At 40.1% G+C, this 22545-nt stretch overlaps 1 protein-coding gene and 1 non-coding gene across 16 annotated transcripts in view; one reads left to right on the top strand and one right to left on the bottom strand.

The window, feature by feature from the left end:
• Window positions 1-22545, top strand: part of ADGRL3 (adhesion G protein-coupled receptor L3) — a 3684852-nt gene that overhangs the window by 3413760 nt on the left and 248547 nt on the right. The window lies entirely within an intron of this gene.
• On the bottom strand, window positions 10644-10716 carry TRNAG-CCC. The gene has a single exon. It is a non-coding gene; the product is annotated as a tRNA-Gly (tRNA).

Below are 22545 nucleotides of genomic sequence, written 5' to 3'. Positions count from 1 at the left end.
CAACCTGATGAGGAATGTTGGTATATACAGCACTGACAACAAGTGTGCACATTAGCCATCCCGGTTCCAACTGTGTATCAGAAATGTTTTGTAGAAATTCGGTAGTATCCTGTAAGCGGGAACGTACTAGAGTTTTTGACCATGATCTTCAACAGAGGAGCTGCAGCAAGAACAGTTCATGTTCATCTTGCTGCTATCTCTAATTTTCACCTTGGATTTGAAGGGTTGAACATAATGTCACACAAACTATCCAAAGCCTTTCTCAAAGGGACCTTTCATCTCAGACCTCCTGTGAATTTTCCCTATACCCCATGGAATCTAAATTTTATGCTTTCTCACATTAGTCTCCCTCCATTCGAACCAGCTTCCTCATGTGACCTCAAATATTTGCCATGGAAGACTATCTTTTTAGTAGCTATCACTTCTGCCCGCAGAGTGTCAGAGCTTCAAGCCTTGTCCATTAAGCCTCCTTATTTGATTTTCCATGCTGACAGAACCTCACTTCGAACTAACCCCTCATTTTTGCCTAAAGTTTATACTGAAATTAATCTTAATCAAATTATTGATTTGACAGTATTCTTCCCCATCACTTCAACAATTTAGAATATATGCAGCACAAACTTGATGTTCATAGACAGATCAGGTTTTACTTGGATAGAACAAAAGATTTTAGGAAATCTGAACAGCTTTTTACTTCCTTTTCAGACTCCAGAAAAGGTATGCCAGTGGCCAAAACAACTCTGTCTAAGTGGTTATCTGATTGTATCCCATTTGCTTATTCAGCTGCTATAAAATTAAGGCTCATTCTACTAGAGCAGTGTCTACATCCACCGCCTTTTCTGCCAGACTCCCTATAGATAACATTTGTGCAGCAGCCACTTGGTTAGGACCTCATACCTTTATCATTTATTACAAAGTTGACAAGGCCTCCAGGGACAGGGCCTCCTTTTGGTCTACTGTCCTGAAAAACATACTCCCGTGAGCCACCCGAGATAGGTGGTGCTTGGGATGCTAACCATCTGTAAGAATGAACGGCGAGATAGAACAACTTCACATAAAGAAGTTATGTACTTACCGTAAGGTTCCATGTGAGTTGCTCATCTCACCTTCATTCTTACTTCCCACCCTCCTACCCCCTCCAGGGTTTTTCGAAGACAGAGATGTTGGATTCTTCCTGGTTGCTCAACCGTTCAATAGCTTTCTCTTATAGAGTGATAGAATGACATATGGTATTATTATACACAACAAACAAGATCTGAGGTAACTCTAGGTGCATTATGGGATAGGGACTTGGCCTCGAGCTATCTGAAGACCTCGAGCTTTGTAGTAGGCCGACTCTGAGCCAAGGATCGGCTCCGAACCCATCTTTAAATACCCATCTGTACGAATGAAGGCGAGATGAGCAACCCACATGGAACGTAAGTACATAACTTCTTTTTCCCAAACTTAGTGTCCCTTTAAAATTTTCAAGCCTAAATCCAAACCAAAGTACATTTTGTTATGTAATTTACCAAGTCAAACCTGAATCTTACTATGTTACGAACGTATTGATGTCATAAATTGGCAGGCTATATCTTACTTACAATTAGATAACTAAAATTAATTTATTTTTGGTAATATTCAGAGGCTCATTGCAGCAGAAGGAATGTCCCCCTTGCTTCATGTGTATTTATATAGTAGTGGTGGGTTACAACAATAACTCGTCTAAAAAGGGAAAGGAAACAGTCTGTTTCATATAGAGCAGGATCCCTTCTTCCTAGAAGTATGCTATAATCTTGCATGCATGCATAATGGTTTGCCAAATCATCAAATGGGACTGACTTGTTTGCCATTCTTTAACTATAATGTTCTTGGTTACTTTAGTCAGTGCCCACATTTCTTGTAGTTATTTATCACTGTATACAGGGGATGTTTCTTTAAAGCCTAAGACACATTTCCCATAATATATATATGCTTCCTCAAGGCAAATCTGATACAACATGTTTGGCCTTTTCACATCTGTTTAGACAATTTCCATGACAAAAAAAGAACATGTGAAGAACATCTGCTTTTGGGTGTTATGTGTATAGACTTTCTGTCTTCCCTATATAATTTTACAGAACTTCCGTAGAATATATGAAAATAATCTCATATTTTGATCTCCTATGCCGAATTGTTTTTTTAGGCTTCTGCCTATCTCCCATACCTCCTTCCAAACATTCCCATGTTAAATGAGAATGTTCTTGAATTGCCACCTATTGTGTACAATTTGAACTATAGATGAAGATGTATAGTGCTTCCTCTGCCTCTTTTTGTGCTTGTCTATTTCTTCCATACTAACTTTCTAATTCCTTTTTTAAGACTGTAATTAGAAATGTCCACTATTCAGGTAACTGAATATATGTATACCAATGGGATGAAGTTGGCAATCATTTAAAATGTTGGGACTTACAATGCCAAATCCCAAAATGTGGAGACTGAATGACTTAAAATCCAGACTTATATACACCAAGTCCGAGATAACCAAAATCCAGACTTACATACACTACATCTGAGATAGCCAATTCTTGTAATATTATATATTTTCTAAGGATCTCAGAGTTGGTATGTAAAAGTCTATGGGGTGTGAGAGATTTGCCTCTCACATTGGTGGTGTAGGAGGGTTGTCCCGCCACACACACACACACACACACACATAAACATTTAAAGGAGAAAAGTGATGTTTGATAGTCTCTATTGCATATTTTCAACCTTTTGTTTGGTGTGTCAGCACTCAATAACATAAATGCCAGCAATGAGGTCACAAGGTCACATGGATTTAATTTCCTCATAAGGCTGTTTCCCCTTTCTCCAAGTTTAGAAAGCCAATACTTATATGAATGGGTTCCCAAGTATACTGTGTGTCAAACAGCTGCTTAGAAAATTTACTGTGGTGCCAGGAAGAGATGAGTGGAACTCACAAATAACCTTACCCTCTCCTGAAAATCAAATGCTGACCTAAGTTAGCACAGCATTGTAGGTAGGGGAAATCAGGTAAACACACATCCTCCATGACTAATTGGAAAGAGAGCACTGTGTTGACTTATCTTCTCCTTCTGGATACCAACATTACATTTTTTACAGATGTTTGCAGTTCCTGAAATGTGTGATTTTCAGTTAATGTAGGCATATTCCTCAGTGTGTATAGCACTAAGAGAAGAAATGTAATCTAGGGAAGCATTAATTCTACCTGATAATACATTAAATGTCCATAGGGTTAGTGTAAAGCAACCATCGAATTTAGATTTCAAGTTCTGTAAATTCCTTTTTACTGTATCCCCTACCTCTATGTGTAATCTGGAAGGGAACTTCTCCTTTTTAATATGACTATGTGGAAGTTTACCTTTCCCTTCCCTATTCTCACTGCCATTGCAATATTTTTAGCCAGACTTGTTGAATACCTCAACTTTTGATGTTGAGTCATTCTGTTTTTTAAATGCTGCACATTGTATATCAAAATTTTCTTAAGATAAAGATCACCCAAAGAAAATTTAATGTTTTCATTATACCTTTGGCTAAATTATTTAGCAAGATCGTTTTTCACGTGCCGTGTTGGTTGTAAATGTGAATGATGTACGAATGTTGAAAGATAACCAGCCTCACAAAGGATATGCAGTGCCTTATTGTAAGTGTAAGTCATCCATGTTGGGACATCACAAATTAGAAAATTGTATTTCATTTAATTTTTGTAACTAAACAGAAAATGTAGTCAGTGTTTTCTCAACACACAGAAGTATTGATTTTCCCTGGTTTGTGAAGCGAATAATCTGACTTCATGTAGCTTATTTGGCATTTCTTTCTGATTCTCTACTTCCTCTTTAGTTGCATTTCTCTAAATGTATTCGTATTTATGTATGCATTTAGTTATTAGCCTTTATACTTGGGGATGTTACACTGGGGTTCCCAAGGTGTCCATTTTTAGGTGAGACCTGTGGAAGGTGAACAACAATACCTCTGAATTAGGAGTAATAAATGTGCAAATGTAGCACTTCGTAAAGACAGTAATAAGTGTACAGAAACATATATACTGTGCCTGATGACTGTAATTGTATGACTGTATGGCAGCGTGTGCTTGTCACAGTAATCAGTGGTTAAAGTTGCACGTGGCATAGTAGAAGTAACTTCGACAGAAGTAGAGAAACAGTTATGCTACTCTGGTGTTTTCTGATACTAACTAATCATTAGGTGTAAGAGAATTTTAAAGAAGGTTAGGTAAATAGAGATCAAATCACTTGTTGAAGTCACAAACTGTATACTCCAGCAGTTGGCGGATTGGAATACAATCCTCTGCATTACAATTTGTCATGTAAACTGCTTGACCAGAGCACCACATTCTTCCTTCTTTTCCTGTTTAGCATCTGACCCAGCTGAAGATAACATCTCTTTGTTATTTTCTTGGTGTCTTCTAGGAAGGAGCAAAAACTTCCATATATGTAGTTTGGGACAAACTAAGTTGAACCGGTCCCACGAGCAAGGGGTAAGGGGGGGGTTATAGATGTTAGAAGTTGACGTGAGTCTTTGCTTGTAGGTTAGATAGTGGGATTATAGTGGTGAAAGAGTTAAAGAGAAAGGGAGGTTAAGGGAAGTGATGTAGGGGAGGGAAGGACTTATAATAGGCTTAAGTGGTAGGGCTTAGGGGAAGTAGGTACATTTTGGTATGAGTTGGTGATGAAATAACAGCTAACTCATGTCCAGATGACCTGTAGGTATTGTGGATTCAGGTAGGCCTTGGATGGTGGTGAGAGAGGGGTGCTAGGCAAAGTGAGTTATTTTTTTTCTCTCCCTCAGGGTTTTGAGTGGTTAGCGTAGTGAATTTGAGGGGGGGTTGGAGTTGGGGAGACAAGGGAAGTGACAGGAATTTGTGGCTGAGAGGGGAGCGGTGTGTTTGGTTGGTGGGTAGTATATGTATGAGTGTGGTGCTTGGCTTACCTGTGGTGCTGGTTTTGATTCCCCCGTGGGCGTGGGGGTTATTGAGGATACTCTCTGGTGGTCCGGTGTTGCATCCGGTTTATTTGTTGGGTCCGTCACTTTCTTGGTACTCCGAAGGGGGGGGGGGCGATACGGCCATGCGGTCGGGTAGCAACCATGTGGCTCAGCGGCCTGGTCAGGATACGTCCTGGTGGTTGCGGGAGGCGGTTATGATTTTTTATATATTTCCTGCCTCATTAGCATTGGGGGTAGTGGTTGGAGGATCTCTTAGTGCTCCCTGGTGGGTTTGTGCGGCTCTTTGTCCATTCTGCGGTTGTCTGAGTTGGGGTGCCGGTTTTGTGCATGTGCGTTTTAAGGCAGCAGCCATTACATCTAGCTCGGGTAATGGTTTCACTTTTAAGCAGGGAGAAGTAAGGGATTCCGGGCTTGTTCGCTGTGACTTTGACTGTCTGGATTTTACCAGATATTGGCCGTACCTATAACATTGAGGAGGGTAAAGTAATATGCACAAACTTTTAATGTATTTAATAGCAGATTTCATAGGTACAGAGGAATGTGGTGAGTTACTGTGAGAACATGGGCAAGATTTCACTCTGTTGTCCATACCTGTAGTTATGTGTGATAATCCATGACAAGACAGTGTTGCTGGAGCAATGAAGTAAATGAAAAATGTGTGTATTTTGTTTTATGCATGCAAATTAATTTTCTGTGGGGGTCTGTGGCTGCAGTTTGGTTTAGCTGAAGTTTGTTTTAGCTGAAGTTGGTTTAGCTGAACTTTGTTTTAGGTGCAGTGTGTTTTAGGGAGCTGTAATACTTTAATCCATGTCTGTGGATGTTTGGAGTAACAGAAGATGCATATTATGGCTAGACCCAAAGGCTGATTTCTCATGAGCAAAGCTTAGGCTGAGACTGGCTATAACTTTGGGTATTCTTAAATGTAGTTTGGAAAGACTGAGCTCTCACTGGTGCTTTTTTCATGAAGGGATTTTTGCATGCTAATAATAATACATTCCTTGGGAGGGATTGCTCTCAGCTGAAGGATAGAGGTAGGTAAGTGAGTTAGATATGGGAGGTAGTGCGTAGGGCAAGGTGACATAAAAGGGATTGGGGGTGGAATACGGAAGTTCGGTTTGTGGAGCAGCATTATTTTTATGTGTTTCTTTTCTTACAGATGGCTAACTTACCTGGATTACTTCAGCGAAGGCAAGCTATTGTGGCCCAGGCTGAGGAGTTATTTCAGGAGGTGGCGACATCCGAGCTGGTACCGGAACTGGAACAAGGTCCAGGTCAGAAGATGTGGCGCACCACGGTGAGAACCCCAGCTGGGGGGAAAAGACAGCAGACAGCAAAGCAGGCGGTTGCAGTGGATACACCAGCTCCCAGTATGTCTCAAGATGAAGGTGCAGATAATCGTTTTACTTCAGCAGTGTTGGCTGGGGAACTGAGTGTTGAGGATTGTGGGCTGGGGTGAAGGGGGAATTGTTAGGTGGGGATCTCGGGGGGGGTGATTGCAAGTGATAGAGGGTGCTCAGAGGAGGCTGGCACAGGGAGCCAGGTATGCTGTTGGAGATGTGACTGAGGTGGGTGTAGATTCCAGAGACAGTTTGGTTTTGGAGTCAGAGGTAGGCTCTGGCTTTTGGCTGCGGCCAGAGGACTGGTTAGCCACCCAAGCTTTGGGACAAGAGGGAAGAGTGTTTTTTCTGCCTCCGCACATTCCAGGGCTGGTAAAAGAAAGAAATTTGGAAAGGTGAGTATGTGGATTTGTTTGAGTTGATTGATGTAAAAGGGGTCTAGCGGTTAGTGGAGGTGGAGTCGTCTTAATACCAAGGACTTGCTAGTGGCTTTAGCAGCATTGGGGAGGAAGAAGGTAGGTAAGCTTCGCCCTAGGATGTGGGATAATTGGGTGGTCAGCTTTATTTACTATATGACTGTGTAGCTGGAGAAGGACAGGTCATTGGCCTTGCCTCTTCTAGGATATTTCCTTACCATTCAGGAGGCACAACGGTTAAGTCTAGGAAATGCGTGGCTTTGGTACGATCAATGTTTTCGCAGATGGAAGGCTGTGGATCAGTCACTACATTGGGAGGTGTGTCATCCAGATATATGGTTAGCTACGATGACGGATAGTTATGGTGGGTTTAACAGGAGGGTGAGTGGGGGAGAAGTAGCAGGTGTGTGTTGATCTTTTAATATTGGTTCTTGTTCATGGGTAGGATGCAAATTTGCACACACTTGCTCAAGATGCGGAGGGAGTCATTCGGCCATTTGCTGTGGTCGGCAAGACCTTTCCATGTGGAACTCCAATGTTATAGCTTGTGAGTGTGGATTCCTCACCTCGCAGGGGTTTCAACCAGCTCGGGGTAGGGGTAATTTTCGTGAGTCCCGGGGACTTGGGTTCTTGAGAGACAATAATTGAAGGGGTGCCATTCCCCATGAAGGTGGAGGTCCTGCAGGGTATGCTTTGCTGGTTTCCTGGCCTTGCGATCAAGACTGAGATATTACAAGGGTTTCAGCGGGGGTTTCCTATAAAGTCCACAGTGGGAGGGGTTGGGGGGTTGCAAGAACCTGCAGTCAGTTCAAGATAAAGAGGACATCCTGGAGATTTTGGTGGAGAAGGAGTATCGGATGGGGCATTTGTTGGGTCCTTTTGACAGTCATTCATTAGTTACAAGTTGTCAACCTTGGGGTTAGCGCCGAAGAAACTGGCCAGGGAATTCAGACTGATACATCACTTTTCGCATCTGGAAGGGAATTCAGTGAATGATTTTATTGCGAATGAGGAGTTCACAGTGCATTATGCATCCTTGAATGATGCTGTGAAAGTGATCAGGGAATTTCAAGAGCCATGACTGATTAAAGTTGACATTGAGTCTGCCTTTCGTTTGTTGCCTATTAGGAGTGAGGATTGGCCGTTACTGGGGATGAGGGTAGGGGTTAAGTACTACTTTGATAAAGCTATGCCTATGGGTTGTTCAGTGGCATGTGCAACCTTTGAGAAGTTCAGTAGGGTATTACACTGGATTTGGCAGCATAGAGTCGGAACGCAAAAGGCAGTGCATTATTTAGATGATTTTCTGCTGGTGGGCAAAGGAAGGGCAGGAGGAGCACAGGAGGGCTTCTGGGAATCTATGAGCATGTGGGAGGAGATGGGGGGGTACTGTTGGCTCAGCATAAGATGGAAGGTCCAGCAAGAGCCTTAGAATTTCTAGGATTAACGGTTGATGCGGAGCAGGGACTGTTTTGCCTACCTGAGGATAAGATAGCGAGGCTTTACTCGGCTATACGTTTGGTGCTGGGCAAGGATAAGATTCGGATTCATTCAGTCATGGAGTTGTTGGGGCTTTTGAATTTTGCCTGTCGAGCTGTGCACCCAGGGCGAGCCTTTTGTAGGTTGGTAGCTTATATGTTGAAAGGAGGTTGGAGTAAACACCATTGGTTTAGGGTGACCAAACTGGTGCGGGAGGACTTGATGGTGTGGGATGGTTTTGTGCAACAATTTAATGGGACCTCTTTCTGGCAGTCTGATTGGGTGGGGCAGGAGGAACTTCAGTTGTTTACGGATGTAGCTGGGGGTGCTGGTATGGGGGCCAACTTTGGGGGTCGATGGTTTGTGGCTGAATGGCCTTGGGATTGAATGGAGGCGTGACGTGGCCTTTCTAGAGTTGATGCCAATATGGGCAGCTTCTGTGGTGTGGAAGGAGCATTTGAGGGACAAACGAGTAGTTTTTCATTCTGACAATATGGCTGTGGTGTGGGTATTACAAAAGAAGAGGAAAAAGAGATGTCTTACCAATGAATTGGTGCTGCTAAACAAAAATCAGTCCAAAGTCAGAAAGAAAAGCTTGCACCAAAACCACGAATAATAAAACTCCTTTAATGGTAGCTCCTTTAATGATAATAAAGGAGTTTTATTATTTGTGGTTTTGGTGCAAGCTTTTCTTTCTGACTTTGGTATTACAAAAGAAGACAGCTAAGTCGGGCTTGTTGTTGTTGGTATTACATAAATTGGTTTTGCAGAGTCTGTTAATGCATTTTTCCTTTACAGGAGTGAACGTGCCTGGCATAAAGAATGATATTGCTGACAGCTTGTCCAGATTTCAGTTTTGCAGGTTTTGAGGATTGGCTCCACGGGCAGAGGAAGTGCCAGAAACCCTGCCGGAGGAGGTGTGGAATATTGGGTCGAGGTAGCCAGGCGGTTGGTGAGGCAGATGGTCAAGGTGGATTTGGCTGCTATTAGCATTTTAGCTAAGGTGGCGGGGTTGCAAGATTTCACAAAGTCCTGGACATTAGGGTGGATGTTGAGGGGTTGGAGGAGAGCGGTGGTGGAATGTAGGGACATCCGATGGCTGCTTTGGAGGGTGGTATTGAAAGTTTTGTTGAGAGGGTTATGGTTATTACAAGGTGGGTCTTTGAACTATTTCATGTGGGGCATGCTGTGTACATGGTTATATTTTTGTTGACTTCCGTGTTTCTGAGTTGTTAGGTTCGTTATGTTGGAAGGATGTTATCATAGGTGAGGGAGAGGTTACTATTGCGTTAAGGAAGAGTAAGACAGATCAATTGGGTAGGGGATTCATGGTGGTGGTTAAGCCTGACAAGAATCTGGCCTTTTTCCAGTAATCCGGGCCAAAGAATTCAAGAGAAGGTGGATGGGCAGTGTAGTTGAGTTAATGTTTTGTTCAGTGGATGGGAAGGTGGTGTTGAGTAGTAGATTCATATGTTTGGTTAGGAGGGTTTTACGTTGCACGGGATTTCCAGTGGATAGGTTTGCAGGTCACTCTTTTAGAATCAGCAGAGTTTCAGATTTAGCTAGAGAGGGTAGTTCATAGGTTCATAGGTAGGTACTAGGCTATTGGCCCTAGGGCCTATATAAGCCTAGCCAAAAAGGTACCTTGTCTTTCGCTACCCAAGAAAATTATTTTCCTGTGCCCCTGTCAAGCCGGGTGAATTTTTTATTTCCCATCCAATCATCAAGATTTTTCTTGAAGAGTGCTAATGAGAAGCTATGCTTGATCTAAATAGGTAGTTTGTACAAGAGTATGGGAATTCTCTGGGTCAGGAATCTATCCCTCCAGCATGTTCTGTTTATTGTGGTGACAAGGTTTAGGTCCCTAGAGTATGTAACTCGGAAGGATTGGGATTTCTTTAAGTGGAGCATGTCCAACAGCTCTGGGTTTTACATATCTTTGTATGTTAGGCAGAGATCGCCTCTGAGTACGCGATATGCGACGGAGTAAAGCTGGAGTTTTTTGAGACGGTCTGCATAGGGCATCTGTTTGAGGCCGGTAATCCTCTTTGTGAGGTATTTCTGCGGCCTTTCTAGTTGTTGTAGATGTCTTGTGAGGTACATACCAAATTGGGGCATTGTACTCTATAATGGGTCTAACGAGTGATGAGTAGAGGGGAACAATGACCTCTTTTTTTTCCTGGATGAGAAAACTTTTGTGATGAGGTTTGCCATGTAGAAGTATTTCCTGACTGCTGTGGCAATATGATTATCAAAGGAGAGACTACTGTCCACCTGTGTCCCAAGGTCTCTTATCACACTTTTGGTGTTAAGTAGACTGCTGCCTATGTGGTAGTTCATGGATACAGAGTTTTTACCAAAAGGGATGACAATGCACTTTTTGGCATTGAGCTTGAGGCCATGGCTTTGACACTAGGCATCTGTCTCAGTGAGGCCCTTAAGATTATATCATCCCAGCTGGGACTTGAACCCATAATCCCTGGCGTGGGAGGCCAGTGCCTTATCCATTAGGCCACTGGGGCCTTATGTTCCATTGAAGTTATTAAGAGATAGGGGAGGTGGTCTTCAAATGCATTCTTATCATATATTAGATAAAGTTGTTGGACTGATTAATAACTTTATTTTCTTCTTTACTTTAGGGAAGCAGATTATCATCTTGGGGCATTCGTAAATCCACTGGGAGGAGAAGCATGCGTTAGTTAGGGAAGATGGGAAAAATTTGGGTTTATCACATTTAGGGTGGTCAGTGACTTGGCATGGGGTTAGGGGTCTTAGGTGGGATAGGTTGCTGCATGAATTTGAGAAGGTTAAATTGAAGGTGGGGTGTCCTTGCATATTAGTAATTCATCTGGGGGGCAATGATTTGGACATTCTTTCCAAGAAGCGATTAGTGGATATTATTCTACAGGACTTGTTGAGATTATACCATTGTACCCGGGTATGGAAATTGTTTGTTCAGAGTTGATTCCTCGTTTGTGTTGGAGGAATGCTTATAGTTATAGGGCGATTGAAAGGGTCAGGACGTTTGTCAATCAGAGACTGGCTAAGCAATTAAGAATTTTGAGGATGCATACCATTGAACACAGAGATAGAGAGGAGGGCTGTATCGAATGGATGGGGTGCATCTTAATGAGATGGGATTGGATCTGTTTAATCTGCATTTGAAGCTGTTTTTAGAGGGTATGGTTCAGGCTAGGGTTTAGGAGGGGGAACAGCCTGGGGATCAGGCTGGTAGCAGAGAAGAGGGACAGGATTGTCCTCTTCTGTTCCCCCTGTAAGGAAGGTGGTTATTCATTGGTTAATGGTTGTTTGGGCAGGAGGTGAGCAGGTACGCTGCCTATTTAAGTGTGGTAGGTGAGTAGGTACGCTGCCCCAGTGGAGGAGGTATCAGGGTGAGGAGGTATGCTGCCCTGAGGTATAATCTTCCAGGGTGAGTAGTTACACTGCCCTGAGATCATTGCTGATGAAGATAATTGATGTTGTTTTGTGTTCATAAAGTTCATTATACAATAATATTCAATAAAGGTTGTCAAATGTCTTTATGTGTTTGGTGTGGTTTATTTAAAGGGGGGCCGGGACGGGTCTATATTATAACATCAAAATCTACAAAGATCGAATGTTATAATATCGAACCCTAAACACCGAAATCCGCAAACATCGAACAGTCAGAATAGCGATTTTTTTTCTCCAGGGAAAAAAATCGCTATTCTGAGAAACATACACACAACACAAACACACACACAAAACAGCAATCCACACACATACACTTAAAATCCTACACCTAAACCTAAACTAAACTTTACATACACTACTAGCTATCCACTTACCTTAACCCAACCGTAACCCTAAGGTCCGTCACTGTCGCACACTCACCTCAACCGCGCCCTAACCCTAACTCACCTAACCCGCCCCCTAACCCTAATCTACACACAACTGCACACTTACCTGACCCGCACCCTAACCCTAACTCACCTAACCCACCCCCTAACCCTAACCTACACACAATCACACACTTACCTGACCCGCGCCCTAACCCTAACCCTAACGTCCACAAAACCGCACATTACCTGACCCGCTCCCTAACCCTAACTCACCTAACCCTAACCTACACACAGTCGCACACTTACCTGAACCCGACCCGTAACCTTCCAACATATCGAATGCTGAAAACAGCGAGGCCACAGCAACGGCCCACCGAATTCTTTCCCTGGGAAAGAATTTGGTGTCCTGCACCTTCGCTGTTTTCAGCATTTGACAAAACTGGTTCGATATTATAACATTCGAACTTTATAAAATTCGATGTTATAATATAGACCCGGCTGGGACAATCTTGCAGACTACAGTCATGTGTCTAAAAAAGTCTTATTTGTTGAATATAACTTGATGATACAATTTGTATCTTTTTGGCAGATTCCATGCCTTCTTTAATGACAGGTCTGGAGACAAAATTGGGTGGAGGGATATACAAATTTTTCATTCCATTAACTCTGTTTTTTGGCTTTTTAGAATCTCTGACACAGACACAAATACAAGCTGGATTATGGAAAATGTTCACTTGATGGACATACAAACTTTACAGTTGCTTGTTTGAGCATTGTACATTCATTGTTTCTGGCCAATGTAACAGGTGCTGATAGCTCCATACTGACCCTCTTAGCTAACACTGATTATTTTGTTCTTGGACATTTTACCAGGTGCCTACATCATAAAACCATGCTGGCTGTAAATTTAGCTCAGTATTTAGAGGTATCATTTGGTCAGTGACTTTAACATGTTTGCTGTGCCCATGTTAAGCGGTGCTCTCTAGGGTAGGGAACTGACCATATTGCTGTTGGCATGATATCTGTATGTAGAGATTCTGTATTGTGCTTTACACCCCCCACCTTGGAGTGGTGTGGTTTGGGGAATACTATACTTGGGAAAGAAGTGTGTTCTACCTTCACATGCATTGTTTTAACCCTTTGTTTCAGTGCACCTGAACTTGAAGAGTGACACACCACTGTATCAGAAACATACATTTCTGCACTACAGAGTGGTTATGTTTTCTGTATTCTGTCTTCATAGAAAGATTGAGTAGAGAATTGCATGATATGTTTCATTACAGCAAGTGCATTGCAGCTTATCTATAGAGTTACATAGGGACATTTGACCTTTGCATATCAGATTAACTTCACTGGGGAAGGTGTCCTGCTACACACAGATTCATTTATTATGGTTTCCTAAGCACCATATATAATAAGAGCTAGTGATTTGCAGAGCATAGCATGATATTTCTTGCATGTGCCCCCTGCTATCACTGAGAAAGGTACAGCAGTTTTTTCAGCTGGGCTTCATTTTGCACTAATCTGTTACAACATCTATATCCTCAGGTGCTGTTTCAGTGTCTTTTTCTTTATTTCTTTGCATTGCCTGCTGTCTGCAGTAAAATATGTTTTCCTTGCCAAGCATTTGGAATCTAAAGGTATATTAAATACTGAAAGAACTGAATAGCATATTTCTCTTTATTTCTTTTTTTCTGTGTAGTCTAACTTGTCCATTTGTGGGGATATGTCTCCTCAGAAAAATACTGTCTGCACAACAAGGTTCTAGGAACATTTAGAATTCTAGCTGAAAGAAATAGCAGTGTGTTAAGCTACGTTACTAACTTTCAGTTACAGAGTTTGTTTAAAGAAGCCTTTTATTGTTCCATAAACTGTACTGCTTTATTCTCACATATTGGTGTAATCTTAAATATCAGAAAAGAAAAGACAATAGGTGAGGAAAATCACTCAGTTTTTGCAAACGTGAATTACTCCTAAGTGGCATGAATTTTTCAGAATAGACAGAGAGCTAGGGAAAACATTGAGCAGAACTGAAGTGGGTTTAGAGCAAAGTAGGAGGTAGTTTTCTTAATGTCAGGAATGCCCCAAAGGTTTATTTTCCAGGAATTACAGTGCAGAAGACATTTTCATTAGAAGTTTAATATTTTCTAAGCTACTCTATCCACTCAGTCTTGTTTATAATGGAACACCATGAAACATTTATTTTCAGGTTTGGAGTAAATTCATATGGGCAGCTGGCAAAGCTCAACCCTTTTAACCTCTCCCTTTCAAAATAAATGATGTCTTCCTGGATAAAACGTGCATTATCTATTTGATCAGTGTGTGACCTGTCCTGTGGACTGATCTTATGTGACCCTTTGAGAAATAATTATAAATTCATGTAAGAACTTGTTTGCATGGACATTGTGTGTGCTACGCATGCATTGAGTCATCTTCTGCTAAGACTGCTCAATAAAGGGGCCACGGTTTAAGAAATACACTCTGCATTTACAGAGATTGCACAGTTTTCAGCTTCCTATATCAACCTGTGTTCCATGTGTCATGTGTCAGGACTGTTCACTCTGTGTTCCATGTGTCATGTGTCAGGGCTGTTCAACCTGTGTTCCATGTGTCATGTGTCAGGGCTGTTCAACCTGTGTTCCATGTGTCATGTGTCAGGCCTGTTTGGCAGTGCTTATGTTACGGCAATACTTGCATTAATCAGTTTGGTCGTATACAGGAAATAATATGGTGATACTCACTATCAAATAAAGGATGTTGACATGAAATGGTCAGAATAATGTTTGAAGAAGTGCATATGTTTGTAACTAGTAATAGTTCAGTGATAACTATCTTTGCGTTGTGTCTGATTAAAAAAATCACTATGCATTGCAGAAGCAATATTATATGTGTTTCAAAGTCAGACAGCTGGCTGTGAACATCTGCCTTGTAATGACTAAGTAAAGGTCTAAATCTGAAGAACAAGACACAGTTTTTCATTAAATAACTGACTGAATTTGGGTCACTACTGTTACAGTTTAACTGAGCAGTACTGAGGAATGAAATAGCAAAATGCTTCTGGGAAGAATTTCTTTGCTACCTTATTCCCTATTATAGTTGACTGCTTAAACTAGGTCAATTCAGGCTGAATTTCTCAACTCCTGACAGGATTTATCTTGCAGTCTGATTTAGCAGAATAATTTTTGACAGCCAACACATTATTTATTACTGAAGATAATATTTGTTAGCAAGTTTGAATATACTCGGAAGATAGTGAAAAACATGGTTTTGTATGACTATGTATTGTTTCACAGGTACAGTCGAAACCTCTCAGCTGTGTTTTTCATTTATTAGTGAAGCTTGCAGGATTACACTTTAATATTACAGTCTTGTATTTTACCCACTGCATTGCATTATGTGTGAATGGTGGTGGCACAGTAGGTAACATTTGAACATATGAAGCCACAAATAACAAATGTCTGTGGGTTCTATCACCATGTCAAGTACTTCATCTCATATTCCACTTCTGACGTGGGAGTGGGGGAATATTTTACTATTATCTGAATGACATATTAAGTAGATATTGCATCTTCCTGAATTTATAGGATGACAGAAGGTACAATAGCAACTTTAAATAGAAAGCAGCTTTTTATTCAGTAACCAATTTACATAAAACTGAAAAGACAAACATTAGTTCAGTAACATTGCAGCCTCTGTCATCATATAAACAAATTAAATGCATTATACATTTATTATGGATATTCCATAAATATCAGCATATAACATAATGCATGCTTTATAAAGGACAATAGCTACGTTAAGGTTTATTGCATTTTATTTCTGGCAATGTCAGTAAGAGGCAACTCTAAGAACTGGACTTTAAATTGCTTTTAACTTGCGTGTTTCACTGAAACTCTTTGTCAGAGACGACAGAATGAGATGGTCAACTCTGTGATCACTGACATTCATTGACAGGTAGAAAATCTATGCTCAAAATTGTTTTTGTAGGTTGGACAAACCTTTTGTGCCTCTGATGGGTGATAGCCCCACATACTTCACGCCACTTAAATACCAACTCCAAGGTCTCAGAGTCACAGAGTAAGGGAAGCAGATCCAGTGTTATATATATAGGAATGTTTTCCTTCCATTGTGATTGCACATTCCCATTACATTTATAAAATCAGGTAAATGAGAAACCCATAGAGAGAGACTGAGTGAACTGGTTTTCATCTTGCCTTTCACGAAGATGATGTTTTCCTGGAAATTACATTTTGAGGGAATTCATATAAAATTATAACCTCAAAAGCAAGGCTTCAGAAGTCATGATTTTTCATATAAACCTCAAAAAGTATAATTTTATGGGAACTGTTATAGCAGGTTTTATTTATTATATTACATGGAGTTTCCTTATTTTTTTAAGTCTGGGTGAGAAATAACAAAACTGTATATATATATATATATATATATATATATATATATGTATATATATATATATATATATATATATATATATATATATATATATATATATATGTGTATATATCAAATCTTACCAAATCGCCTTACATGTAACTTTTTTCATTTCTATATATGGTGTGTGCAAACTTTTATTTATTTAACAGATTTTTTTAATTTAAAGTTGAAACAGAGAGCCATATTTTGTGGAGTGAATCTTCTTTGGGAGCTAGTAGTCTGCTGAATGCTGATAATGTAAATGCAGTTTGCATGAATAAAATTGCGGAAAAGTACTTTCTGTGATCATTGAGATTACAGTTTTCCCCATCTTTGTGCAACCCTGGATTTGGTATGTGTATATATATATATATATATATATATATATATATATATATATATATATATTAGTTGGGAGGTGAAGAGTCTCCCCCAATATGAGAAGTGCAGGGGGGGGGGGCGTTGCACCACTGCAAACAAAAGCCTTGCCTGTTTTTGTTGGAAGCAGTTTTCAGTAATTTTTATTTGTGATGATGGTAGGTATTTACACTAATTGTGTTTGACAGATCAAAATGATTCCATTTCTTTTTATTAGCATGTACTGCTTATCACACTCATGTGGATATGGCATGTGCGTAGTCCGTTTATAGTATTGCTATACTGTGGTACCTCTGCAGACAATACAGTGTCACAAGCTCTGTGATGTAAGAAGAGCAATACACCACATCTATAAACTATCTGATTTTGCTATGTAATAAGCATCATCCATATAGTAAATTAGACATAAAAAGCTAAAAATCTTCCTGTGTACTACAAAGTTATAAATCTTTTCCTTGGTAATTAGATGTATTCTTTATTAATTAGTTTACAAAGATCAGAAGAACAAAATAAAAAGAAGGAGGCTTATTTTGTAAGACCCATAACACCATAAAAGCTTAAACTTGTTAAATCATCGTTAACAAATCAGTGTTTTATTACTCATTTATTGTCATTGGCCACCACTTTGCTGTATTGTTTTTTCCATATTCAGGAAAGCTTTAGGCAAAATGACCCTGCAGTGTCCTACCTAACTCTGCCACAAAGCTACCGCCTGCCTTCACTCTATCCCATTGATCTTCTGATTAAGCACCTTCCCCAGATATGTGCCAAAGGCAGTAGTGTTGGTGACACATGTAATATCCTCGGAATATTCTCTTAAACATTTCACAAAGCAAGCATACTCTCGGGTTTCCTCAACCTCTAACATCATTTTCCTAAACAGTTTCCCCCTTTCAGTACCATATACTGTCATGCATGTCTTGCTGGTAAATTCTGGTAAGCTGATAAATAAAAATTCCACAGTCTATTTCCTTTATGTAGTCCTCTTCTTGTCTCCAACATTGACATCTGACATTTATTGAATTAACGTGTTCGCCACTTCCCAATCATTCTCCTCTGCCTCAAAAAAAGAAAAAAAAAATCCAGAGCACTGCACTTTGGCATTTTGTACATCTGTTTGCCAAAAATGTTTCCATTTTCTAATTTTCTTGAGCATCATATAATGCTTTGTGTGACCACCACTTATTATTATTCCATTTGTTCCACCAAACATGATCCTTCAGAGAATTTTGTATTGTACCATAGCAGTATCTAGCTTAGTGGAATAGGGGAATAAGACTTTGGAATCATGTAGTAATGTGAGCATTAGAGGACCCAGCCAGAGATACTGGGAGTGAGTGAATGAAATTGGCTCACTTATGGGTAGAAGGAGACAGTTTGGCCTGTTGCAGTGCTGACACCAAACAGAGACTGGAAGGTAAACCAAGGCAGCTGAAAGGGCTGGGATATGCACTCATTGGAGTTGTTGTTGGAGTTTACTAACGTGCAGAACCTTGCAGTATGCTGAATCATGCATGTGAGTAAGCACATGTGCCAAAGCTTAAACATTGCCTCTCTACTGTGGGACACGTACACATCAAAGCTGCCATGGTAACCAAAGTGTTATGGCATGCAGGACTCTTGATGGATGCCTGTGTGATAACCTCTGATGATTGACGGTCAGCTAAAGAGGAAGGAATGGGTACAATTGGTTATTGGAGGTCTGATGGTAAGCAGACCAGAAGAGCAAATAGATACAAGAAAAAAAATTGTCCTGACATTAAACATACAATGCACTTAATCACTCCCAGAAGGAAGGGGAGCCCTGAAACTAAAATACTTGTTGCAAGTGAGACCAGGTTATCAGCTGGCATTTTCATTCTGTCACTGAGGTGCAGTTCCACCTTGTTAGCTTCATTTCATCCTACGATGCTGTATATACTTAGTAAATAACTGTTCTCCTTATTTGGGTGTTCATTTTGACTCGGCAAAGCATTCACTTCTGTCCAAATCTGAAGATTCCATTCACCAAATGTCACTGTATTTACCTCCTCAAAAATCAGCTTGAATGCTATTACATCTAGTCCTCCTTTGCTGTCATCTTTGATTATCTGGGGTGGGAATTGGCTGGAATTTCTATCATGCGTCTGTGATTGCGACATTGTTTTTGATGACAGACTGACACTTCAGGACCAGGCATAGCTGGCCTTAGGCATAGGCCAACTAGGCGGCTGCCTAGGGCGTCGATCTAGCAGGGGCACTTTTCCAGTATTTATTTGGTGTAGGTAGACCAGGATGGGGGCACCGGTTAGTGTGGTGGGGGGTGCCATGGAGCCTTTTTGCCTAGGGCACCAGTTGACCTAAGGCCGCTCCTGGGACCAGGTGTCAACTGTTTACAAGACACCTTATTTCCATTTAAAGAATGTGTCCCAGATTAAGCACTATATGCCATCACTGGACTTTGGGATGATGATAAATGCTCAAGTATTGCCTTGTTTTGACTACAGTAATGCTATCTACCTAGGGATTTTAGGTGGGAAATTGGCCTAATTACAGCAGGTGAAGAATTGCTGTGCGTAGCTTTTGAGTGGTATATTGAGACCAGTTTATATCACCTCTGTACTCCTGGATCTCTGTTGGCTGCTAGTAAAGGCCAGATGTGTATTTAAAATTCTTACTCCCACCTTCCATACGCTATGTGATCTAAGTTCTAGTAAATTGACAGAGTTGTAGAGGCACTATGTCCGAATGAGATGACTCAGGTCATCAACTGCATGAGTACCTGCTGTCCCATGGACATGGCTAGACACATTAGCTAGGATTTCTGTTTCCCTCCTGGACAACGGTACTTTGGAACCAGTTACTATCCATGATTTGGGTGTAAGACGAGAGCTTCTTTCAGGAGGTTCTTTGCTTTAAAATTAGTTAGCATTTGTTTTAACCATGCACTGTCTATTTGCTGGTCTCTTCGGATGCACATTCTTATGATTAAGCATTCTGTTGTAAGTAAGTAAATAAAAACAAATCCAATATGAATCTGCTGTCTTTGCTTTACAGTATAAAAATTATAGTGCTGTACAATGCTGATGCTTGCATGCAATCTCACCGCTGCAGCTTTACTGCACATTTCTTTTGTGCATTTGACCCTTAGACAAAACTAAGTGCATACAGCTCAGACCTTAGCTAACTACCTTTATAGAACTAAGCGCAAGGTTTTCTGAATCCCATCCCTTTCATCTGACCTGATCTCTCACTGAATGAAACAGCCCATTGATGTTATCATCTCCAGCACATATTGGTCATATGGCCTCCTGGTTTGCCCTACATAGTGGGTTCTGTGACATAGACCTATGACACACCTACACACACACACACACACACACACACACACACACACACACACACACATCTGTAGTACCTATGGTTGTGCTGTTGGAAAAGTCCTTCCATAATTGTTTTTACTCAGTACTGCACTACAAGTTATTATTGTTTTTATAAATGCTAGCACTACAATGCTACTGTTTCCTATGTGTAGCTAGATTTGTCTTTATTTGGTAGCCTGTGTATTATATTATTGTCTGTCTGTTGAATAGGTGAATAACCATCATTTTGTGCAAACTTGATGTCTCGCTGTAGTAATCTGTGTTACTATTCATATGACTTCTCCCTGCACCGATATTTTTAGCAGGTACTTCTGCTCCTTTCCTTACCCTGCAGATACCTAAGGAGATGTGAGGGCATTCATTTCCCCCCAATTTCCAACACATTAATAGTTAGCAGAATCTTGATTCTCCATACTTGAAGACTGTGCAGTTTTCTTTCATTAGTATTCAGTGCCTTGCACGGTTTTATTGAATACTCTCAAAGTGATATACGGGCTTAAAACTTTTAACCCCTGCAAATGCTATCATCCATGCAGTTTAGATTTCAATCTGCAGGGCTTTAGCTGCTCTGCTTCGCCTAATGTAAAAGACGGAAAAAGGACTAGAAAATCAATAGGCGATTACACAGTGTTTATGAAAATAGCTAGCAGTTTTGTGCTATTGCTTCACGGAGCATTGCCATCTTTTTAGAGATGAGGTAATTACACAGAAAAAATATATATCCTAACTTGTATGCATTTACTCTGTGCACATTGTAATGCTTTGATATTACAGTAGAACTTTAATGCCAGAGTGCACTTCATTTTTATATAATAATCTGTTTGCCATCAGCTGCAAGAGCACATATCTTTACCATGGCCCTCTTAAGTTATAAGCGTTTTCTAAACACGCATAAGTAGCACTTTGTTTTTCTTCACCAGAGATTTGAAATTTTTCAGCCTACAAACTGGCATCCTAAAATATTTTTGTGGCATACTAGGTGTACAAGCACAATCCTGTATGCCATGTATGTAGGAAATCTACAGCATGTTTATAAATTCCTTTCTGTAGTAAAGGAAGGCCTGAGAATTAAAAAGGAATGAGCTGTCCCACCTAACACCCTTAACATAATCTTTGAAGAATGCTACTGCTCTGTCAGGGTCAAAGGCCAGGCTAGTTACCAACCAGTAGGAAGCTGTGGACTTTTTAAGTAAACAGTAGTGGGTATACATTTGTACAGAGGAATCATGGTAGGTGTGCTGTAATTTCTGTCATTCCCTCTCATGTCATAGTGTTTCCACATGTAACAAAAGTGACTGAGCAGGATGAACAAGCAGAAACAGGAAATCCAAAAATTAAACTAACATGCATCAAAATATAGTCTATATCATACCTTTATGCTCCTCATTGATGAGTAGTAGGAAGATGTACAAATTACTCATAAAAATACAAAAGCACTGTACCTTTCTTTTAATACACTCTGTCATTTCCTTTAAATATACAAATATACAAAACTGCAAGCATTGTATTATTAATATATATGTATATTCATATATATATATATATATATATATATATATATATATATATATATATATATATATATAAATACACACACAAAAGCGTGTGTGTGAGAGAGAGAATGATTGTGTGTGTGTGTGTGTGTGTGTGTGTGTGTGGGTGTGTGTGTGTGTGTATATATATATATATATATATATATATATATATATATATATATATATATATATATATATATATATATATATATATATATATATATATGTCTACAAACATATATATATATATGTGTATACACACACACACACACACACACACACACACACACACACACACACACACACACACACACACACACACACATTTCATTTTAAAGACTCCAAAATCATACAAGGGAAATATACCTGCGTTTTGAAAAACTGGGCTTACAAAAAGCCTGATGATGTCCATTAAATTTTGGTTAAAAAAAAGAAGTTGCACAGCATATGCATATAGGACCAAGTCAGAGATACCTTTCCAAAACAGAGTACCTTCTGGAAAAAAAACATTACAAATATTCCTTGAAGATGATATCATTGGAGGTTTGCAAATTAGATCTTAAGACCATACAAGTATTCCAGTTCACTTGTTTCTGAATGCAAAAAGACACTTTCCTTACTTTTACAGGTCTGCTGTTGCACAGAGGCTAACTTTAGCTAAGTACAGTCTGGCTTTATTGATGTAGAATATTGCAGAAAATAGGAATTGAACTTTTTGTATTATCCCCTGCAGTAATTTTTTTTAGATAATTTTCTCCGTCCTTGCATTGGATTTTGGAGTAACACACTCTGATGAGAAGTTATCCACTGCTCATTTCCAAAAA

Source organism: Protopterus annectens, chromosome 2.part0 (genome assembly GCF_019279795.1).
Source record: "Protopterus annectens isolate FY-2018-M chromosome 2.part0, PAN1.0, whole genome shotgun sequence".
Lineage (NCBI taxonomy): Eukaryota > Metazoa > Chordata > Ceratodontiformes > Protopteridae > Protopterus > Protopterus annectens.
The sequence above is the reverse complement of the archived record's forward strand: the minus strand, read 5'-3'. Positions and strand labels throughout refer to the sequence as shown.